Below are 25,179 nucleotides of genomic sequence, written 5' to 3' on the forward strand. Positions count from 1 at the left end.
TAATGAGGTTGACATAGTAAAAGAACTATCCTCATGACTCCTTGTTTCATTTTTTAACGAGGTTGACACGAGATAAGAACCGTCCTCGGGGCCCACTGTATTTACAGTATTTCCATTAGGGCGATGATCCACGCTGACAAAATGTTTAGGAATCTTCTGAATCCGTTGGATATAGAAGATTTCATATTGTAGGTTTCCACTGTGGCTACTTCCGCCAGATTATCTGCCGGCGGTAGGGCAAAAGTACCCATTAAGGCAGGGTCTTTTAGGAGACCTACTCCGATATTTTGGAGCGATTGATTACTTTCATGGATCATTGTGCTGCTTCCCGTAACTTGAGAACTGTTGGGGAGAAATGTTCGTTGGTCGACGATTGTAGTTTTTCCTTGAAAAGGAAATACAATCCTCCTGAAGTAGGTCGAAACAACTGCAGCCATGGCATATATCCAAGGCCTTCCCAGTAGGATGTTGTAATCGAGGTTTCCGTCGATTACTTCCACATCAACTTCTACTGTTTTGCCCCCCAGTTCAACTTGCAAGTTACTTAAAATCCCGTATGGAGTGTATGATCGTCCATCAAATGATTTTAATGTCGTTGACGATTTTGACAAGGGTGGTGAGCCTAAATTCTTCCAGCAACTCATCGACATAAGACATGTAGATGCCCCCTCATCAATAATTGTTCGATGAACAGTTTTGTTGAGGGATTTCACTTGAATAAGGAAAGCTAGTTGAGTTGGTAACTGAGGGTCATATCCTTTATGATCAAAGGCCACAAGATTGGAATCCATTGGGCCAATCCCACCTATGGCTGACAATAAAGCTTGCTCTTGGGAGGTGCAATTTTGCGCTACCTCAAATGTCGACATAGCGGACGACGATTGGGCGAGGTCCTCTATTATATTATAATCCTGCGTTATTTTTTCACGAGGATTAAATGTCGATTTGTGTACTACTCCCTTTGGCGAGTTTATTATTGGCTTAGGAACGATGGGTGGCACAACTTCGGTCGAAGTTGTTGTCGAACTACTAGGTTGTTTATCAGCCTTGTTATTCGACCGCTGTGGATTCCGGTAACCTTTATTCCTTGTCAAAGCATTATTCTGCTGCTTTGAGGTGGACAACATAAGCACTTGGGATCGGGAAGCATTTTGATTAGCAACCAGATTTTGTCTTGGATTAGGAAACGGATCAGTCAATACTGCTGGGGTTTTTGAACTCTTGAAGAGTTTCTTAACTTCAGCTATATGTGGACAATTTTTCGTCCAATGATCCTCATCGCATATATGACACCCTGTCGGGGGTTTCCCTTTCCTTTTCTTCTTGCCCCTTGGTTGCTTCAGTTGTTTGCCCTTGTCGGTCGACATGGCATTTACTTCTGAGGCAAGAAGTTCCTCATTTGCATTTTGACTAGAAATTTTGCGTTTGCCAGTCACGCCATTACTGGCGTGAGAGTCAGTATTCGATTTAGGAGGGGGAGGAATTGAAAATTCAGGTCTAGGGGCGTCAGGTATTTTGTCGTAGAGCGTGCCAGACTGAGTATATACTAGGTCCAGATATTGAGCACGAGCAATGACCTGCTCCTCTGTTACGACTCCCCCCTTGGCCACATCTTCCGTTATAGCCGGAAGTAACGACTTTATAAACCATTCAGCTAACAGCTGATCAGGAACGTAAGTTTTCACCATCCTACGACGACGTCGCCACTCATGTATATGATCAGATATGTGAGTGGCCGTTGTCTGTTTGAAGTTCGTAAGGAGTTCTATTCCCGTTTCATACCTTATCAGTAATTGAAAATGGGTTAAGAAAGTCGTGGCTAAGGAGCTGAAATTGTCGAAAGAGGCTCTTGGCAATTCAATATACCATTTAGCCGCTGGACCTGTCAATGTCCTCTGGAAGAGGTGAAGTCTTATCGAATCATCGTTTAGAGTGTTCGATGAACACCACAGATGAAAAGTCATGACGTGATTCGATGGGTCTTCACCTGGATTTCCATTGAATTTAGGAATGTCCGATGGAAGTTTATGCGGAATCGCTGGCCACCAAGGGGCATAAGCAATTAGATCATTCGTCAGCCGGTTTAGATCTGGTAATTCTAGAGTTGCTACAAAAGGCAATTGTTGGTTCAGGTTAGGCGAAGCATATCCAGGATAAGATGGTATCGCCTGAGCAATGGGTCTTTGCAGACCAGCATAATGCTGACAACTTTGACAAAGTTGATGGGCATAACCATTATAGCATGGTTGCCCATTACTTACAAAGACTTGTTGCTTAGGTCCTTGATATGATTGCTGGAATGGCGGCTGTTGAGATTGAAACAGCTCTGGTTGTTGGACCATTTGCTGTTGACCAATACTGGATGATTGACCAAGATTAGGAGTCACAATACTTGTTTGAGCCTGAGTCGCTCTAGATAAGGAGGCACTACCCTGAGATTGTGATTGAGCCGCTGAGACAAGAGGTTGTTGTATTACAACAGGTAGCGCTTGTACTTGCGACACATTCTCCATAGCAGGTGTGGTGGGAATATTCGACTCAGGGTGTACTGGTTGCATTAAACATGCAACTCCTGATCGTTGAGGCAGTATTGGTACCCAACCGCTGGATGTAATTCCAGTTTGACCTGATCCTTGTTGTAAACTCTCATATGGTTGTTCTCTAGGAGGGAACAATGAAAGAGCATACTGCCCTCCACATGGTGGAAATCCAGCACTTAAAGGATAAATTGGCCTTTGAAGACACATTGGATCAATTTGTTGAGTTTCAACATAAGAAGTACCAGATGATAACCCGGATGAAGAAATAGGAACTAACCATATTGTCGTCCCTGATTGGACTCCGGCTTGTTGTTGACAATTTGCCGGGACAGATGGTATACCGGTGAACATCGTTGGAGTAGCAGCAGGAGGTTCTGCTGCTGCTGTGTCAGACGACAGAGTCCTAGATGTCGACGGTTGTTCAGACATATCTAGTCTATCCAAAAGATTTCTTAGCGATTCTACAAGAACTTACGATGCCAAAAGACTAACTTTGAAGATCAACGCAGGAATTGTCGTGGCGGAAAAAGTCGTTTGTGCGGACACAACTGACCTCCCTAGGAGTCTAAACTCTCTAGCGACAAACAAGACAAAATGGAGTGATCTTTCTCTAAATATACCTTTTAAAACATGAAAACTACAAGTGTTTAGGCTTACCTTATTCCAAAACGCTGTTGTTGTAGTCCGTCCTTGCCGATCCGAATGAGCTCCTCCTTCACATCAATTCCTGCAACCACAAACAATCAAACAATTACCAAGCACTTGCATCTCATATAATAAAACATATATTCAACATGCAGACCAAGGAACACATGAAATAACTCATTAACACAAGCTATTGAGAAAAATAAACCAGTTTGAATTAATAACGAAACAAAGAAACTCTTACAACCTGGCCTTGGTGTTGTGCAAGTTCCTCCCAGGGTCCATCAAGGGTTTTCCTCTACTTTGACAAAGCTCACCCACTTCCAAGTAGAATCAAGCAAAGACAATCTCTCCTCACAAGGTTCTAAATGGGAGTCCTAATTCCTGCAGCATTTACCCAAAGAAAATGTATAGCTTCAACCTCCTCTCCTTCTGGCCCAATGCCTTTATTTATAGTGCTGTAAAGAGGTTATTCAAGTCCACCATCAATGGGATAATCCCCCTCTTTGGGTGGGATAGCTCCCTTATTGATGGGATAAGTTCCTCCTTAATAGGGATACATGAACCAACTGGAGGCGCATCCATTTCATCAAACCGACCTCTAGAAAGTTCTAGAAGTAACCACAAGTAACTTTTTTAAGATGAAACTTGCGCATTTTGCCTTTTACAGAAGGACGCACCTGTCCCTTAACATACAGAGCGTCCAAGGACGCAGCTTTTGTGAACATTGTGAGCGTCCCCGCAGGTAAGGCTAGAGAGAACCTGCGTCCCCAGAGATAAACACATTTTTTACAAGACTTTCTCTCTTCTTTGAGTTTGAGATGGATAGCAGAGGCATAAGACTTGCCTAAGAGGGTAGCATGATTGTTGATTGAGCCATACTAACTGTAAGTAGTCATGGTGACATTTTTTAGTGTAACAGATTGCCCCCTAAAGTGCGAAGCCTGGAATAGATTAGGGTTTGTAATTCTAGGAAGGGTGAAGCGCTTTATCATTTCAAGGATTGTCTTGTGGATGACCTGGTTGGAACCTGCAATTTTCAACACAAAATACATATATAAGATTATATCATCACCGAGGTAGGCATTCCCATACTCAGATTCAAAACTTTAACTAATAGACTAACTACTCTGATACAGGAATGATCTTGGAATACATCATTTTTATAGACTTTTGTAGACACAGTATGGACGCAGCCATCTGTTTATGATTAGTCTACATAGATAATGAATACAAAACTCCTCGCAGCCTGGATGGTAGAAACTAGATCCAGGGTCTTCATTTCTACTTCCCGAATTGGTACGATTCTAGCGATGTGATTAAATGATTTGATGTCGAACATGGTAGAAACCACTTGATTACCAGTCGATGATGTAAACTGTTAACAAGCGTGAGAGAGACCACCAGTAATGTCAATGGTTCTCAAAGTACCAAGCACAACCCGTGAAATGTGAATAGATGTTTTGATGTCGAACACTTCACAGAATCCTTTGATCGAAAGTCAATGATGTAAACTGACGTCAAAGGCGAGAAACCTGCCATTGATGCATGCAGACTTCAAGGTACTGTCGATTCCTAAGTCATCTTTCTAGATAATGTGTCGATGTTGATAGAAAGCGACCCGTTGCAGGCAAGCCCACAACACGAAATCATTGTTCAAGTTGAAGAAATGTTGCTGTAAGGACTGACTCAGGGATGGTCAAATGGATGACAAGTATTTTGCAGATGAAAGTTTTGCTCGCAGACCTCTTGAACACATAACGACACGACAGATGGCTTGGTGACGAATAACTCAAAGTTAATCCCCGGAACCCGGTTAAAGACTTTCAAAGTGGTTTGGTCAACTGTGAGGTAAAAGATTTCCCAACCTAGGTGAATGAAAAGTGTCGTGTTCAAGAGTGGTAATAAAGTTTCTTTTGAGACAAAAGGTGACAAATAGGTTCATTCTTCTCTCTTTTCCCCCACCATTTCTGGCAAGTACCTCTTTATTTTTAACAAGCTTGAGGAGGATAACATATGCTTGATTGTAAGCTCATCCTTCGGACGAGTCCAACCTAGTTTAAATTCGAACCCTAGGAAGGAGTGGTTCGTTCCTGTTTGTAATTGAACAGGTCCTCTACTGTAAAAGTTTAACGAGCCCAGTATAGGAGAAACTCGGCGTTTTTCAATTTTAGAGAGTCTGAAAAAACTAAAGGAGACTCCACGTTGAATTTTTTCGTACATTTGTGTCCCTCAAGCCCGAAAAAGTATAAAATAATACCTGGGGGAACCGCTTGATCTTGCGACCAAGGAGTACTTTCATAATAGTGTCGTTGACCTGAAAAGTAAAAAGCGATCAAGGACACGTCGTTTTATTTCCTTATCGAGTTTGAAACGACAAAAACCCGGCAATCTTTTCCTGATTTTGCGGTCAGAAAAGAGCCAAAAGGGGACCGTCTTTTAATTCCATTTTAACGAGTGTAAAAGAAACGCTCGGGGATCTTTTCATGTTTTAGGAGTCAGAAAAGGGCTTAAAAGATGACTCTGATATTTTTGTTTGTGAAAAAATGACAATTTCCTTCGAAATCCCTTTGTCCTGCACAAAAGCAACACATTACTCATACCTGTTTAAAATAGGCAAAAATACATCGAAAAACATCTTTTCATGGTAAAAAATGAACTAATTCATCCAAAAAACCTATAAAAAGACTTTTTACCATGCCATTTTTACCGTTTCACTGTTGAGGTTGAAAAAGGAGCTTTTGACAAGAAACTTCCCGTGGTCGCTGCGGAAAATCCGACCGTCGGAATTGAACGCCGTCTTATCCAGGTATTTTACACATCCTACTCTGCATTTCTATCCGTTTAGAATTAATTTTTAGGTCTTAGTTTCATTTTTTGGGGGGGTTTTGGTTTTGGAATGCGCCTCTCGGCGGACGCGGGTGCCCTTCGGGTGACCCGCGTCCCCCGACTTTTTCCTACACAGGAAAACGGTCGGAAGACGCAGCCCGCCTTCAGGGCAGCCGCGTCCGGGCGCCCTGTGCTGTAAAGTCGGGGTGCGTCTTCCGTGAAACTCGCATTTCAAAACCCCAACCCCTCAAAAAACCATCTAAAAATTCCCAAATCAATTTCTAATGACTATTTCTGATGTGCAGGGCATTAACCATGTTAGATTGGAGAGAAAGAGAGCATGTAGAGGATGATGAAGCTGCAATAAATCATCAACCTTCCCTGGATGCCCTAAGAGCATGCGGATTATACAAATATTGGACCATACCGGGCATGAGGGGCCAGGTAAGATTCTTGGAATGGCTGGTTGAGCGATGGAACGTTCAAGAACAATGCTTTTACATAGGAGGGCACCAGCTCGAGATAGAGCCCTCGGATGTATACTTTCTCACTGGCTTGCCGAACAGAGGCGAGCAACTCAATCTTGCGGGGACTAGGCCGGGTGGCCAATCCCTTGATAGTCTCCGCGACGAGTGGTGCACACCTGGGGCTCACCATTCGAAAGGAATAGAGATAAAACACATCACTCTGCGTGAACTCAAAGTCATAGCGTTCACGGTTACCAGAATTTGCGGCGCGACCGCTTTACACATTGCTTCCGGATCCCAAATGCGGATGGCAATTGACTGTTACCAAGGCACCATTTTCAACTGGTGTGAAGCTGTGTCGGCTCATATGAAGAGCCAACTGACCAAGGCAAAGAACGGACGACTAAAGACTTTTGGATATGGGCCTCTAGTCGTGAGCTTTGCCTTGGAGAGAGTTCCAATGCTGATCCCTCAGCAACTCACTGTTGATATCTTGGGTCCTCGGGAGCCAAAGCTGATACGATGGGTTACGGTGATGGCCCGACATCCTGACGAGGGCGCGACAGTGGTTCGATTCTCAGATAGTTACTTTCACTGGTTAGAGGACCAGGTTTTTTCGATACAGGACTTTCCGTATGCCGGAGTAGACTTTCGACATGATTCTTCCACAGGGAGAACAATGGGATGACAGAGGTACTTTATTTTTCACAAGTTTTCAAATTATGTATTTTTTTTATTTTTCATATATATCGTCTCAAAACTAACAGTAAAATTTTCAAAATGCAGATGTTGGTCCACAGTGTCCAGCCAATCTCCGGCCTTTTGATAGACTACATCTAGCTGCACCGGTACCGGTCCCACAGGACGCGGCTGCAGAAGTACTAGCTAAGTTGGAGCATGATCTAGAGCATCTCACGGCAGATATACCTGAGACTACTATGGACGACATTCCTACCCGGCTTCAGCGCTTCGTAGTCGCGGTCCCTGGACCGTTTAGGAGATTTTTGCGTAAGGTAGCCCGCGCAGTGGTGTCATACAGAGAGCACCACCAGTGATTGACTAGTCACTTTTGTAGTCACATGTGACATTTTGACTTTTTGTACTATCATTTTGCCGATCATAAGGTGTTTTCAACCTATGATCGAAGACGATGTATATCTTTTTTGACACACTTCTATCTATATATATCACTATTACCGGCTTATCCTGTTTAACATATGTGATGAAATGTTTTTAAATTTACTTGCATGATTATTGTAAATGTCTGTCCAACATTCGAGAAGCAATTGCATCTGCTAATGTATTCAAAGACCTTGGAATATGTTGATATTCAATGTAATCAAATTCACGTTCCAAGAGACGCACTCTCAAAAACAACCTTAATAACACAGGATTTCTAATGGCATAAACTCTATTAAGCTGTAATACAACAAGTTCAGAATCTAACCTCACTATCAAACGTCGAATTCCAAATGAAATAGATTCGGATAATAATTCAATCACTGCACTGTATTCTGCAATGTTGTTCGTTGTTTGACCGAGGCTTACCCCATGCATAGAAACTAACTCGTCAGAGGGCGAATAGATAACCCAAGCTGCGGAAGAGATATTCCGTGTACTACGACAAGCACCATCAGCAAATCCAATGTATGTTTGGAGAGGCGTCGACATCTGCAATATCAAGAGTAAAACCAAGATAAGCCAGAATAACGACGAAAAACCACACTCTCTAAGCTAAGCACACTGACTAAACTAACACACTGCTAGCTAGAAAAGAAAATCTAACCTATCTAAAAAATTCTCCATACCCATCATTTAAGCATAATACCTCTTTAGGTAAAGTCCATTTCTGGGTTTACCCAAAGAGTCCCCATCAAAGTCAACTAGCTCATAAGCCCCTTTTGCTAGCTTTCGCTTTACAATGTAGGGCCCATGCCACATGGGAACGAATTTTCCGGCACCTAGCTTATCGTTAGCTTGATCATATAATAGTACTAGGTCTCCTTCCGAAAAACTTCGAGGGGTTACATTTTTATCATACTGAGCTTTCATTCGTTTCGCGTGAGTCTCGATAGTTAATGTAGCGTCACGTCGAGTCTCATCTAATTTAGCCAAGTATAATAACCGTTTCTCCTCTTCGGAAGTAGCTGGAAGTAATTCGACAGCCATTTGAAGTGATGGGATTTCGCATTCAATGGGTAACACAGCTTCCAAGCCATAAACTAGCTGGAAAGGAGTGAACCCTGTTGAATTTTTCACTGAAGTTCGATATGCCCATAGCGCCGAAAATAACATGTTGTGCCAATTCGTTCGATGGATACCAATGATCCGTTGAATCATGATGACTAGAACTTTGTTGATTGACTCAACCAAACCGTTGGCTTGCGGATAATAAGGAGTAGAGCTATCGTGGCGCAAACCAAGCTGGCTTGTAAGCTCAGTCATCATGAAGTTTCGAAAATGGCTCCCATGGTCAGTAATGATTGCTTGTGGGACACCAAACCTAGTTATGATATGATTGAATACGAAAACTGCAGCTGTCTTGCCGCTTGCGTCGAATGTAGGCATCGCCTCGGCCCATTTAGTAAAATAATCAACCGCGAGGATGATATACGCATGCCCCCCGGCCGAGTGAGGGTTACAAGTAATAAAGTCAATACCCCATTTGGCGAATGGACCAGCGACAATTATAGGGTGGAGAGGAGCAGGTGGAGCGCGCATCTTGCGATCAAACACTTGACAGTTGTGGCATTTCCTGACGGCAATGATACAATCTTTAAACATAGACGGCCAGAAATAGCCAGCGCGCAACACCTTCTGAGCTGTGGCATACCCAGACATATGACCGCCACATGCTCCAGAGTGACAATCATTCAAAACTCTCTCAGCCTCTTCGTGAGTTAAACAACGTCGAAAAACTAAGTCTGCCCCCCGGCGATAAAGTGTATCTCCAATAATTTTAAATTGCTGGGATTGAAACCGAATTTTTCGACGTTCTTCCTTGGAAGCTTCAGGCCGAAAGGTTTGGGTTTGGAGATAGATGATTATATCCCCGTACTGATAAGAAACAAAGATTCGTCCGCAATGGACTCCTCTGCCACAGTCTCTGTGTCAGCACTCGGGAAATCACACATCAATTCCGCAAAAACTAAGGATTTCTTAGACTTGGACTTCTCGAACTCCAAGTCGAACTCTTGCAGGATGACAATCCATTTAGAGTACTTGCCCCCTAGCAGTTGTTTTGTCAAAATATAAATCATAGGGTTGCAATCCGAAATAACTGTAGTTTTGCGGAGAAGAATGTAGTGACGGAAACGCTGGACAGCTTGAACGGCTGCCAGGGCCAATTTCTCCACATGCGAATATTTTAACTCAGTGGGATTTAAGGTCCTACTAAGATAATATATCACATGTTCCGCTCCGAATTCATCTTCTTGAACTAACACCATTCCAATGGTGGAATGCGAAGCTGCGAGGTATAAGAAGTAGTCCTGGTTGTAGTTGGGAGGATGCAACAACGGTGCATGGGTCAACGCGTGTTTAAGTGCATCAAAAGATTGTTGGGCAATCTCGTCCCAAAAGAATTGTGCGTTCTGTTTCAACAACCGTGTAAAACCTTTAGTGACCTCGGCGTAGTTTGGGATGAATCGGCGTAAAAAGTTCGCTTTCCCTTGCAAACTTTGGAGTTGGCGCAAACTCGAAGGAGGAGGCAATTTGATGATAGCTTCGACCTTCGAGGGATCGACGCGAATGCCGGTTTTTGAAACAACAAATCCCAGCAATCGACCTGTTTCTATACAGAAAACACACTTGTGGGGATTCAACCGAATTCGATAATGCCTACACCTCATAAAGATTGCTCGTAGGTGGACAAGGTGATCAGCTCGATGTAAAGAATGAGCAGGCAAATCATCGAGATAGGGTTGCACAATGTGCTTGATGTCATGAAATGCATAAGACATCGCCCGTTGAAAAGTGGCCCCGGCATTCTTAAGCCCAAAAGGTAACTTGCAATAAGCAAATGTCCCCCATGGACAAATGAATGCCGTTTTTGGTTGATCGGCAGGTAGAATATTGATTTGATTATAGCCTGAAAAGCCATCCATAAAGGAAAACAGTTCACTTCCGGCACAATCATCAATAATTTGATCGATATAAGGCGTAGGATAGTTGTCTATAGTCCCTATAGTCGATACAGATTCTTATTGTTCCTTGTTTCTTGTTAACCGGAACAATATTCGATACCCAATCCGTTAACGGGATCGGATAAATGAAACCTGCTTTCAACAGCTTTTCGACTTCTGCTTTAATCGCAGCCGCTTTTCGAGGGTGAATCTGACGCAACCGTTGCCGGACGGGTTTAGCATCCGGGTAGGTTTTTATTTCATGAACAACAATGGCAGGATCAATTCCTGGCATTTCCTCGTAAGACCAGGCAAACACGTCGCGGAATTCTTGGAATAGGGCCTTGTAAGTTTGGATTTCATCTTCTGTACAAGCGGCACCTATATGAATGTTTTCCTCGATTCCGGGCTTCACTGAAATATCAATGGGAATAGTACGAGAAATATTCCCTAAATTCAACTCTGAATCAGAATGTTTCGTTGGATCCTGAGCGTCTTTGACATATTCAGCGGTAAAGATAGATGAAAAATCATTTTCAAATGCATCATCCTTAGGTAAAAACGAAGATCTGTGATGGAGATCCTCCCATGGTAGATCATCTACACTTAGGATTTCGCGAAGTTGTTCGTCAGATGACACGACTTCGGGAAACGCTATCCGTTCTAAGGTTGAGGTGAAAAGTGATTCTTCACTGACCACATTCATTTGGTCGATTTCGGTTGAATGCGAGTCGGTAAAAGACACGACAGCTTCATAAGCAATTTCATACGGACTCAAAGGCATAACATCACCGAATGAGTCTATCTCAGAGTCAGATGGGACAATCCAAGGATCGTCATAAATAATGTTTTCTGATGTAATCATATGAATTGTTGCAAATGAAGGGTCTACGTTGAGTGGAGGGAGAGGAAAAGTTCCCAGTAAACCGGAATCCTTAACTAAACCTACACCAACGTCCCTATAAGGGATTGTCGTCTTACCGACATGCTGGATAGTCTCTGAAGAGGCTGGGTCGGATGAAAAGTATGTCAGCTGATCAATAGTCACGATCTTACCGTTATATGGAAACTTAATTACTCTGAAGACCGATGAAACGACCGCTGTCATAGCATATGACCAACTTCGACCCAAAAGAAGGTTGTAGTCTAGAGGGGCATCAACCACTTCCACATCCAGACTAACGGTTTTACCTTCTACCCCTATAGGCAATTCTTGTAAAATACCAAACGGACGGAACCCACGGCCATCAAAGGCCTTAAGGATGGTGGGGGATTGGTTCAACGGAGGAGAACCAAGCGATCTCCAACATTGAATCGACATAATACACGTAGAAGCTCCCTCATCAATCACAGTCCGATGAATAGGCCTGTTTTTGACTATCACTGGAATTTGGAAAGCCATTTGATGGGGGAGACGTGGCGTACTATTTTCTAGATCAAAGATCATTAGGTTCGGGTCCTGAACATCGACAGCTCCGATAGCCGACAAAAGCAATTTCCGTTGTGCTGGACATGATTGCAGCACTTCGAGTGCCGACATTGCTGAAGGTGAAACAGCTAAGTCCTCAACAATGTTGTAATTCTGGGCTGCTCTCGCATGTGGATTGAAAGCAGACCTTCGAAGTACACCCTTGGCGGGCGGCTTAATCACTAAGTCTGGGTTAGGTTTTTCGATCTGTAGTGGATCGGAACCAGGAGCTGAGGTTGATGGGTTAGAGTGAGAAGATTCTGCTTCCTTACCATCAACAGGAGCCTTACTACCATAATCTTGCGATCGAGTCGCAATCCTCACATGAGACATCATCAAAATGGGTTCTTCACTGGCATTCGAAGAAGAACCTATCATCTTATTCTCCTGCTCCAGAAATGGATTCTTTAACACAGCAGGAGTGGGAGAACCTTTGACTATTTTCACAACCTCGGCCCGATGAGGGCAATCTCTCGTAAAATGATCCTCTTCACAAATAAGACAAGGATATCGAGGTTTGCGTTTTTCGTCATTGGTTTCCGACTTTTCAGTTTTCTCCTTTGGAGCCTTGTCTGCTTTAGCCTTCTTCTTTCCTTTCTTCTTTCCACCGTTTTTTGATTTGGCCGTAGATGATTCTACAGCGTGAATGTCGGCGGTAAGTTCAGGAGGAGAAGACTCTCCTGTCGGAGAATCAGGCAAAGTGATAATTGGAGTATTGGAAGCCTTGGAAGACTTCTTCTTGCTCTTTGTATTCACGATACCAATCATACCATCAGCGGCATGAGATCCCGAAGGAGCAGCAGCGATTTGATTCGACTTTGGAAGATCCGGAATCTTCTCGTGTAACGTACCCGACTGAGTGTAAACTAAGTCAAGGTATTGCGCTTGAGCAATGACTTGCTCCTCAGTAACTACTCCGGCCTTAGCTACATCTTCAGTAATCTTCGGTAATAATGATTTGACAAACCATTCAGCTAAGATTTGGTCCGGGATAAAAACTTTCACTAACCTCCTACGACGTCTCCACTCATGAATGTGATCAGAAATGTACGTGGACGTCGATTGTTTTAGCGAAGTTAATAATTCCGTGCCGTTATCGTATCTGACCGGCAACTGAAAGTGAGTTAGGAACGAGGTAGCTAACTGGCTAAAGTTGTAAAAAGAGGCCCGTGGTAACTCAATGTACCACTTGGCCGCGAGACCAATGAGTGTACGTTGAAAAAGACGTAAGCGGATGGAATCATCTGAGATAGAATTCGAAGCACACCAGAGGTGGTAAGTCATCACATGATTGGACGGATCCTCTCCAGACTTACCTTCGAACTTGGGTATATCGTTGGGCAACTTATTTGGCATTGGCGGCCAGAACTGAAGATATTGAATTGGATCGTTCGTTAGGCGCGTCAAGTCGAGTAAATCCAAAGTTGCGATAAATGGTAACTGCCGATTAGGATCTCTAAAACTCTGGGTCACAATACCAGCCCCAGGAGGAGGATATCCAGGATAACTAGGAACAGGAGTCGCATTTGGGATATTATATCCTCCTGGAAAACCAAGATTAACCGGACCGTACTGGGGTTGTTGAGGTTGTTGATAAGTGTACCCAGGATACGGTTGATACTGGTAAACCGGTTGTTGGACAGCTTGCCCATGTTGGTACTGTCCCTGGTACGGAGGTTGAACAAATTGAGGTTGAGTAGTGACAACCGTACTTATACCAGGCTGACCTACAGGCATCTGGACCGTGGTTTGAATCGTAGATCCAGACAACGGTAAAGATGTCTGAGGTGTGGTAACAGGGACAGTAGAAACTGGAGCCGTCGATACTCCAGAAGTAAGTATGGTAGATGTAGCGGTAGTTGCAGCAGCCGTTTGAGATGGAGTACTAGGTGCAATTGACGGCTGAGTAACTACCGAAGTTACAGAAGTTTGAACATTTGGCTGGACAGGTTGCGGTTGCTGGGTTGGACCAGAAACTACGGGTTGTCCAGCTTGAGGAACCATCTGTACACTTGGCTGCAACACCTGTTGACCCTGTGATGGATCCCACACTAACATTCCAGGGTATTGACCCATAACAGGTTGAGGATACTGAGATCCATAACCAGATTGAGGGTAGGATTGATAATTGTAAGGTGCAGTTCCCATACTTGGAACATATGACTGACCTTGAGGCGGTTGATAACCTTGACTTGAGTATTGACCTTGAGGTTGATAACCTTGAGGTAAATACTGATATTGGGGTTGACCTTGACCTTGAGGTTGGTACCCTTGAGGTTGATAACCTTGGGGTTGATACCCTTGAGGTTGCCATCCTTGAGGTTGCCATCCTTGAGGTTGATATTGATACTGAGGTTGACCTTGGGGTACATATTGAGGCTGAGGTTGACCTCGAGGCACATATTGCACCATAGGTACATACTGACTTTGAGGTTGTCCCCCAGACACGATTTGTGTACCTTGAGGTTGCCCCCCAGGCGTTAACTGCGGTTGCCCCCCAGGCGGTAATTGGCCACCTTGAGGTTGGGAAACGGGAGCTGAACCTGACATCATGTAAATGTCTGCTACACCCAATGGTACATTACCACTGTTTCCGGCAAATAACCCATGATCAACGGGTTGAGGAGATGCCCCCGCAAAGGTACCAGAAAGTGACTGATACCCAGTGGGAACAGAAGGACCGCCGTGTAAAAAAGATTCAGGACTTTGAGTAAACACGGATGACTGACCAGACATATTTACAGGAGTATAAATACCTCCAGGTGGAAAAGGAGTACGAGGTGTAGAAAAACCTACTGAGTTGTCTAAAAAATTGGTTAACGCAAGGTACCAAGAAGTACTTCTAGGAGGACTGTAAAAGATGGATTCACGCTCCCTTAGATCAATAGTAAGTTGACCTTTAAGGTGAGAGACACCTATATCCTCTTCTGGAGCAAGTTCTTCTATAGCAATCAAACCAGAAGGAAGATTTTCAATGATAATTCTTTCTATTCTCGGTGAATCAGGGACACTAGAAGTTGGAGTAACAGGTTCGGAAATTTCAGGTTCTTCGCCTGTTTCACTGGCAGATCAAAAACTACCAGCAAGCTCGGAAACTGTAACAGTTTCGGGATTGTAACCTGTTTCTAAACTTTGGTAATCTGGATGGACTACCAAGGAATATTCTCCTTCTTCAAGTGAACCTACTCTACTGTCACTAGGAGGAGTTACAAGGACCTTTAACCCTTCGTACTAACCCGGAATGTCTTCAGGAGATTCACCCCGCGATTTACGGAGTTTTCTTAACAAATCTATTCCGGTAACAATCTCATGAGACTTGCCCCGAAGTCTACGGGACTGTCTCGGTAATTCCGCCACAATTAAAGATTTTTAACTACAACACACGAAAACAAAGTAAAAAATTCAAATCAAACCACCTAAAGTCTTCTAAAGAAGCAAACAAATTTGAAGCACACGCCTAAATAATCTAGAGCGTCAAACCAAACACAAACAGTAGTCTTTCGGACCAAAAGAGCTAGTTGGTGATTAGGCCCAACCTCGCAGGATTCAGTACAGAAATGGTGGGTGGAACAGTTACCCCGGCAACCTGCTTAATGAATAGACCGGCACAAGTTCCTCCACTTTAACCATCTCGAAGTGAAGTGAACCCCCTGGAAAATCCAAGTGAGTATAACCGATGTCTGCTCCAGGTACAGTGGGACCTTCCCTCCACCATCACCTCGGTAGAACCCTAAAGATTATGGTCACTAAAGTTACCAATCACAACAATTACACCCGGGGGAACAGTCTAAACTCCGACAGCACGCAAGGGCAGAGTAACAAGCTCAATCCCCTTACCGGCTCCTTGACAATAATCCAAGGTTTACCGATAAGTGACCCCTGGCTCCTCGACAATGGTTAATCCGAGGTTTACCGTTTGTAATACGTACTGTCTGGCGTCGTTCCCAACGAGGGGGGAATGATCCCCTCACTGGTTCGGACACGAGCTCGTGCTTCTCCTTTAAGAGGAGCTTTCCCAGAGTGTAACTGAAACAATTGGATTTATTCTACTCAAGATAAACTATCTGTTTGGTTTTGTAGTCTTGGAGAGTTAAGTACTCACCTACTCCAAGACCCTAGCCTAAGCTATGTTGGTGTTTCAGAGCCCTAGAAAAATAAAAATTACTAGATTGATTTTAATTTAAGCGTTACTTTTAAGGTTGTTTCTTAAGTCAAAAGGTGATGGAAGTGAAACCAGTGGTGTGTTGACTCGACTCGAAACCACTACAAAATGCACCTAGGATGATTTACCGACTACTTTACTTTTTCGATGAATTGCTTAACTAAAAAGTTGAGAGAATGAAATCTTTATAAAAGCAACTTCTTAATTGAAGACAATCAAAGAAACAATTCGTTTGTCTTTTCCAAGCATAAAAACATGACCGCTCTTTACATGCACGAAAAAACTCTTTTTCTCTTTCAAAAACAAAAAGCTACTTGAAACAAGACTTTTAAAGAAGATGTTTTTGTATTTTTCTTTTAATAAAGCAAATTAATCTAAGGTAACAAAAAATCAATCTTAACAACTATTAAAATCTACGAAAATTCACTCATAAGCAAACTAAAAGGTAAATTTACTCTAAGCAATCTTAACGAGGCCAAAACTAACAATGATTATTCTAAGGTGTTTTACTTGATCACAATCAAATCAAGGACTAGCTTATTGCAGAACCAAAAACTAGTCAAAACAAAACTCTAATCTTTTTGTTCTTTTGTAAAATGGAAATCAACACTTTATAAACAAGTAATTCGAAATTTGACCCAAAACAACTTAAATGGCAAGCTGCTCACACAAGGAGACTTTACGACAGGCCCGACTTCTAAGAAGGCTGACAAACCAGAGAGATCTAAGGCTGGACAACTTTCTACCGTCAAAGTCACTACAGGACCTATCCAAAAATCAAACCCTAGGCCTAAATTTTGTTGAAATCCACTAAAACACTCAAAGCTCACAAAACAAGTTCAGGTGAAAATTTTTGACAGGGTACTAAAGGATCTGGGCAAAAAACACTAAGAAAAATCAAAATCTAAAAGCAATTAAAGCAAAAAATGGAATTTTCCTAAATTTTACAGGAAGACGCAGGCAACCCGTTATAACAGGCGCGGGCCCGCTCTGTGCAAAGGGCAACAGCGCGTCCAAAGACGCACTGTGTAGTACTCAGAGGGTGCGTCCTTCTGGAAAAGTTAAGAAAAACCAAATCTAACTAAATCTAAAGCTAAGCCACCCAAATACTAATTCTCACAGTCAAAAACCAGAAAATAAAAATGATTTTCTCAGAGCAAAGTTCACACAAAGGAAAAGACTTTCTCATTAATGGATTCCCCAGTATGGTCGCCAATTTGTCGTGGCGGAAAAAGTCGTTTGTGCGGACACAACTGACCTCCCTAGGAGTCTAAACTCTCTAGCGACAAACAAGACAAAATGGAGTGATCTTTCTCTAAATATACCTTTTAAAACATGAAAACTACAAGTGTTTAGGCTTACCTTATTCCAAAACGCTGTTGTTGTAGTCCGTCCTTGCCGATCCGGATGAGCTCCTCCTTCACATCAATTCCTGCAACCACAAACAATCAAACAATTACCAAGCACTTGCATCTCATATAATAAAACATATATTCAACATGCAGACCAAGGAACACATGAAATAACTCATTAACACAAGCTATTGAGAAAAATAAACCAGTTTGTATTAATAACGAAACAAAGAAACTCTTACAACCTGGCCTTGGTGTTGTGCAAGTTCCTCCCAGGGTCCATCAAGGGTTTTCCTCTACTTTGACAAAGCTCACCCACTTCCAAGTAGAATCAAGCAAAGACAATCTCTCCTCACAAGGTTCTAAATGGGAGTCCTAATTCCTGCAGCATTTACCCAAAGAAAATGTATAGCTTCAACCTCCTCTCCTTCTGGCCCAATGCCTTATTTATAGTGCTGTAAAGAGGTTATTCAGGTCCACCATCAATGGGATAATCCCCCTCTTTGGGTGGGATAGCTCCCTTATTGATGGGATAAGTTCCTCCTTAATAGGGATACATGAACCAACTGGAGGCGCATCCATTTCATCAAACCGACCTCTAGAAAGTTCTAGAAGTAACCACAAGTAACTTTTTTAAGATGAAACTTGCGCATTTTGCCTTTTACAGAAGGACGCACCTGTCCCTTAACATACAGAGCGTCCAAGGACGCAGCTTTTGTGAACATTGTGAGCGTCCCCGCAGGTAAGGCTAGAGAGAACCTGCGTCCCCAGAGATAAACACATTTTTTACAAGACTTTCTCTCTTCTTTGAGTTTGAGATGGATAGCAGAGGCATAAGACTTGCCTAAGAGGGTAGCATGACTGTTGATTGAGCCATACTAACTGTAAGTAGTCATGGTGACATTTTTTAGTGTAACAGGAATAGGAGGTGATTATGTTCCGTTTAAAATGAATTTTATTATGACGACGCTTTTAGACACAACTTGCTTTTTCACTTTTTAAGAGTCGAGAAAAAGCTAAAGATGACTCTAGTCTCCTTCGATGTATTAACGAGCCCGAAGTGACAAATGCTCGGATGGACTTTTTCAGTTATAGAGTTTGAAAAAGGCCAAAAGAAACTACTCTGGAGTTCTAGGCAAGGGTGTGCCAAACCTTTCGCGAAACCACAGAATACGTTTTACGGTACGAGTGGTCGATCTTCGTGAATGCTGTGTTCACTGCATCGCGATCAGTAGGGCGGCCGACACGGCTTCCTATGGATAAAGGCTTTGTTCCTATAGGGGTCCCCCAATATACGCGACGGTACGCGGGGGCACAAGTCCGTATTAGTGCTATCGTCCCTCAGGAGGAATCACCCACCTTCGTAGAGATCGAGAGTCACTATGTTTAACGACGCCGGTTCGCGTCTCTACCTAGACCTCTATTGTGTTTCGTTATGTTTCAAAGCGTTGTTAGATAAATTCAGTTCTTTTTAGGTTGATCTTGCTTAGCAGTTTGCCTTTATGGATCACCACGTGATGTATGATACAACTCCTAAATGCAGTCTAAGAATGATAACCAAGCTTTTTCAATTCTTTCAACTTATGAAAACCTTAACTACTGAAGGAAAAGAAAGACATCATCTTTTCAAACAGATCATAGAGCACACACTGATGCACTTTTCCTAAATCGACATGCAAACTGTCAAAATGCACATGCACAATGCAAGTATTTCTTTTCTTCTTCCTTAATGTTGGTGTATTACAAAAAGAAAGCTGTTGTATAATTTCGAATTCGATTTCAAGCATAAGCAAACAAGTTTTGTCCAATAATCAAAAGAACACCTTAAGATTCACTCGTTTCAACACAAGAAATACTGAAATTCGAACCATATAACGAAAGAAAATGTTCAAGCAGCTATGAACAGCAATAAACTAGCTCTTAGAATCAGAACGACACTTTCTCACAGGTCTAGATCCAAGAGGTCATAGCAAGACTAGTTCACTTTCGCTATGGGAAACTGTGAATGACAGCAAGAAATACAATAAGAACAATCACGGTTTCTTCATACAACTGAGGCCGGAATTTTGTGCAGAGAATTGCTGTTGGTTTACAGTTGAGAGTATTGGGTGATTGCTTGAGGGAGGTGAAGAAGAGATTTCTCTCCGTCGGGAAGGTGATGCTGGATTGGACCTCTCATGGTTGTATCACCGCCTGAACCTTACTTCCATATATTAATAAAGCATTTGAGGTTTCTTCTATTCGCATGTGTTTCAACAGTGTATTGTCTTACTTTCGTCTTTGATTTATGCTAATCCTTGAATCGATTATGAATGCATGCTTCTTGTAGTTTCCTTTTCTTGTCTTATTTGCAGGATCTCGTGTAGCCGGGCCCGTGAAAAGACTTGGAGCTGGGAGCAAGCGGCAATCAAAGGAGATTGGATCGACCATTTGCGCAAGACATCGGTAAGTGGATCTCTTCCTTTTATCTCTTGCATGTCATAAAGAAGAAACTTTAGATAGATTTTCTTTCAGCTGTTGCTAAGGAACTGTCACCCTTAGAGTGGGATAGGGTCATTCCGCACACACTGATCATAGAGCACACACTGATGCACTTTTCCTAAATCGACATGCAAACTGTCAAAATGCACATGCACAATGCAAGTATTTCTTTTCTTCTTCCTTAATGTTGGTGTATTACAAAAAGAAAGCTGTTGTATAATTTCGAATTCGATTTCAAGCGTAAGCAAACAAGTTTTGTCCAATAATCAAAAGAACACCTTAAGATTCACTCGTTTCAACACAAGAAATACTGAAATTCGAACCATATAACGAAAGCAAATGTTCAAGCAGCTATGAACAGCAATAAACTAGCTCTTAGAATCAGAACGACACTTTCTCACAGGTCTAGATCCAAGAGGTCATAGCAAGACTAGTTCACTTTCGCTATGGGAAACTGTGAATGACAGCAAGAAATACAATAAGAACAATCACGGTTTCTTCATACAACTGAGGCTGGATGAAGGCAAAGAGAAGTGGTTTCAGCTGGGTATACAGGTTGACAACAGGCTGCAAAAAACAATACTGAAAACTGGGCAACAGACAGTGGGGAATCCCAGTTGCACAAGGCAAAACCGGATCAGCACAGGTGCTGCACTGTCAATCTGCGATGCAGCGCAGGTAGCCCCTTCGGGACCTGCGATGCAGTGCAGGTAGCCTTTGTTGCAGCTGCACTGATGAGACAACTCTCGTCTCTCTTAGATTCCGGGTCACAGTTTGCTCAAAAATCAACAATTTTTGGCCAAATCAGAAGCTATCAGTCAAGTATACTCTAGAGGACGATTGAGGAAGATGAACACTATCACAAAGAGCTAAAAAGAGTCCTTGTGGATCAGCTCTTTAAATCATGAACATGCCCAGCACTGGGCTAGAGTAGCTGCCCTCTACTTTGCATTCGAAGGATTCGAATGCAGTTCGATTCGGTACTCCCTTTGTTCAAGAGATAAATAGCAAGAATACACAAGCTACCAACAAGACACGATTCCCCAGCGGAGTCGCTAGTCTGTTGTGGGGAAAAGTATCCAACACGGAATGACCCTATCCCACTCTAAGGGTGACAGTTCCTTAGCAACAGCTGAAAGCAAAGCTATCTAAAGTTTCTTCTTTATGACATGCAAGAGATAGAAGGAAGAGATCCACTTACCGATGTCTTGCGCAAATGGTCGATCCAATCTCCTTTGATTTCCGCTTTCTCCCAGCTCCAAGTCTCTTCACGGGCCCAGCTACACGAGATCCTACAAATAAGACAAGAAAAGGAAACTACAAGAAGCATGCATTCATAATCGATTCAAGGATTAGCATAAATCAAAGACGCAAGTAAGACAATACACTATTGAAACACATGCGAATAGAAGAAACCCCAAATGCTTTATTAATATATGGAAGTAAGGTTCAGGCGGTGATACAACCATGAGAGGTCCAATCCAGCATCACCTTCCCGACGGAGAGAAATCTCTTCTTCACCTCCCTCAAGCAATCACTCAATACTCTTCACTGTGAACCAACAGCAATTCTTTGCACAAAATTCCGGCCTCTAGATCCCATGGGATGAGATCCTTATATAGAGTTTTGGAGTGAAGATAAGTCAGCTTGATGTGTGACTTGTTGTCCTCTTCAACTCCAGTTGTTCTTCAGTCCTTCACTCAGAGTTTCTGCCATCCACTTGGAGTTTTAGAACCTCTTAACTCATCATTAGGCGAATCTTCTGATCCAAGTGTCAATTTAGAAGCTTCCTGGGCACTGGCACATTGAGAAAAGATTCCTCCACATGTCCAAGTACGCTCAGCGCAGGTAGCCTTTGTCCTACTTGCTCTACAACGCAGGTAGCCTTTGTTGTACCTGCTATGCAGCGCAGATGCCTAGTGGAGCAGCTGCAATGATCCAAAACTGACCTGTTTTTGAGTGTTTTTAGTGGAGAACTGAACTGTAGTGCTGTGGTTTGCTGACCTTGTTCCTCTAGGGGTAGGAACAACATGTTTAGGGACTTTGGATCCCTCAGATTATTGACATTTCATGGTCTATGCTGTAAGGCACAAAAATGTCTATAACACATGTGGAGTTGTTGACCTTGAAGATAATGCAAGCATCCAACAATTTCTTGAGTTCCTTTTAGATGAGGGGTTCTAACGCAGGATGCACCTTCCTCAATTTTTGCTGAAATGGTTTGGCCCCTTCTTTGGTAGGGATGACATGTTGAATAATTCGAGTATCATACATCTTCAGGTCATCATATGTCCAAGCAAAAACATCGCGGTATTTTCTAAATAAGCTGATGAATGCCTGTCTTTCCTCTGGGGTGCACCCCACCCCCAAGTTGACATACTTGGGGTCAGACTTGGTCCCAAGGTTGATTTTCTCATGCGAGAGAGTGGAACTATGAGTTTTGGTATTCAGAGGACCTCTGAAATGCTCTAGAGGTCAAACAATTTCTCTAACATCACCACCCCCTTAGGTAAGGGGTTTCGTTTCCGCAAATCTACTTCTTCTTGTAGCGATCTCTCATGTTCCTCTTCATCAATAGTTGTGTCTTTGAACACTTCCACATTTGTCATGAACTCCAGAATTTGTTGGTCATCATTGAAAATGCACAAGTTAGTTATGTTGTCGGGCACTACTGGTTTATACATAATTTCAATAGAAAATCCATCTCTAAGGGGTGTGAACCTAGCTGCAGCATTAGCTAAAGTGTTAGCAGTAACATTATTAAATCTAGGAACATAAATGATATTGAAAGCTTTAAATGAATTTATAAGATGCCATACCTCTTGTTGGTAGTTCTTGAGGTGCAGGTACAAACAGTGAATGGTATTGCGTACTTGTCTTGTAATGATTTCAAAATCCCCAATTACTTTCAGACAGTCTACTTTTGGGTCAATGACCTTTTTGAGGCCGAGGACCAATGCCTCATATTCTTCAGTGTTGTTGGTGCATTGAAACTATAACCTGCAAGAGATCAAGAATCTGTTCCCCTTGGGGCCTAATAGGATGCACCCTACCCTTGCTCCATCGTGAGTTATAGATCCATCGTAATATAACATCCATGTCTTGGTATTGAAGGAAGGTAAACTTACGTATGTAAATTTAAGGCACAAACTTTGCTATCGAGGCTTGGGGCTTGCATGGGGATTTCAACCTAGGTATCCAGGGGAACGGTTGATGTTTGAGGCTGATAGCAGCCGAATAGGGACTCTATGAGGCACACTCGCAACTCTTGTTTGGCATAGCTAATTAGTTCATTAGAGCCTTCCAGGTCAGTTATGGTGTGTTTCATACAAGGATCACTATTGACCCTAATTTGGTTATTTCTTCCCTTGTAAGGTAGCCACAAATGGGACCAGTCTATGGTGAAGTAGCCCTGAAGCTTACAGGACCAATCTCTATTGAGAAGAAGGTCGTAGGCTTCTGAAATTTCTACGATGATTATGTCAATACACTGGTGAACTCTAGAATCAGAAGATAATTGCATGATGACATTATTTAATTCTCCTACAGCCGGAACTTGAGACTTGTCGAGTTGGATGATTTTGGCATCGGTTTTTTCTAGTTGAATATTTATCTTCTTGCATATCAACCAGGGCAGGACGTTGGTCGACGCACTAGAATTGATGAGGCAGTTGTGAACATTAAAATTGAACATCTCGAAGGTTAAGAGGAAAGGAGGATTCGAGCCTATCGATTTTGTGTTTGCAGCGTTCACTATAGCTTGGAGGTCGACCACAGCTAGGGATCAACCTGTAGAGTTCCCCTTGTTTGATGTGGAGGGTTTTGTAGGGGTAGGAGAAAAGGTGAAGGCTTTGGCAATTAAATCACGTTGACTAGCCAACTTGCATAACTCGTACAAAGAGATATTAGCTCGAGTTTTCTTCAAATCTGCGATTGAAGGTTTTAACCCCGTACATAAATTACCTACATACGAATTCTAAAACATATAAAATAAACAATGCAAGAGCATAACACATAAAACACATATACACAGAGATTTTCCCACTGGATCACAAAACTGGGACTACCAGCTTGATTTTTCATTATATTCCTTTCAATCTTACAATACATATTTATACATGCCGAAGTATGCAATACCATGGACCGAAAACCATCATGTCCAAAACCATGGACCGAAAACCATAGGTAGGTTCGCCCAACCTAATATAGGGTCCAAGAAAAAATTTCTCGGGGCGCTGCCTCGGACCCGTAGAGGGGGACTACCTGCCCCCCTCAAACCCCCTGTGACCCCCCCACTGCGCAATCGGCACAACGAAGGGGGGGATCCGCCCCCCCTCTAACCCCCCAGTTTACTACGTCTATTAGTCGTGGAAATAATATAACACAACCCAAAAATCTCCCACTTGTTGTTTTCTTTCCACAGGGGGCCACAGGAGAGCTTAGTCATTTTTCCAGCCCTGAATTGCCCATTGTTTCTCTACACCAAGAGAACTTCTCAGAGCTCACAAATTTTGTCAATGCATCTGCAGTATTCTTCAAAGTGTCCACCTTTACCAGCAACACCTTTTTTTCTTCTATCATATCCCTCACAAAGTGATATTGAACATCAAATTGCTTTGTCTTTGAATGGTAAGCAGGGTTCTTTGCCAAGAAAATTGCACTTTGGCTGTCACAGTCTATCCTTATAGCTCCCTATACCAACCCCATATTTGAACACAATCTCTGCAACCAAACTGCTTCCTTGCTTGCATGAGTGGCTGCCATGTATTCTGCCTCTGTAGTTGATAGTGCCACTACAGATTGTTTCTTACTCATCCAACTGATTACACCTCCAAATAGGTTAAACACATACCCACTTGTAGATCTTCTTTGATCCAGATCTCCAGCCCAGTTTGCATCAAAAAAGCCACGAATATCCAACACTCTGTCCAATCCTGGTCTTCCTTGGTAGCACAAACCATAATCACTAGTGCCACGCAAATACTTGAAAACCCGCTTCACTGTTGTCCAATGCTCCTTCCCTGGTTTTGACATAAACCTGCTCAATACTCCCACTGCATGTGCAATGCCTGGTCTAGTACAGACCATTGCATGCATCAGGCTACTGACTG

This window comes from Pinus tabuliformis, chromosome 4_2, assembly GCF_031772625.1.
Source record: "Pinus tabuliformis cultivar Carrire ecotype Pingquan chromosome 4_2, CPIR1, whole genome shotgun sequence".
NCBI classification, from domain to species: Eukaryota; Viridiplantae; Streptophyta; class Pinopsida; order Pinales; family Pinaceae; genus Pinus; species Pinus tabuliformis.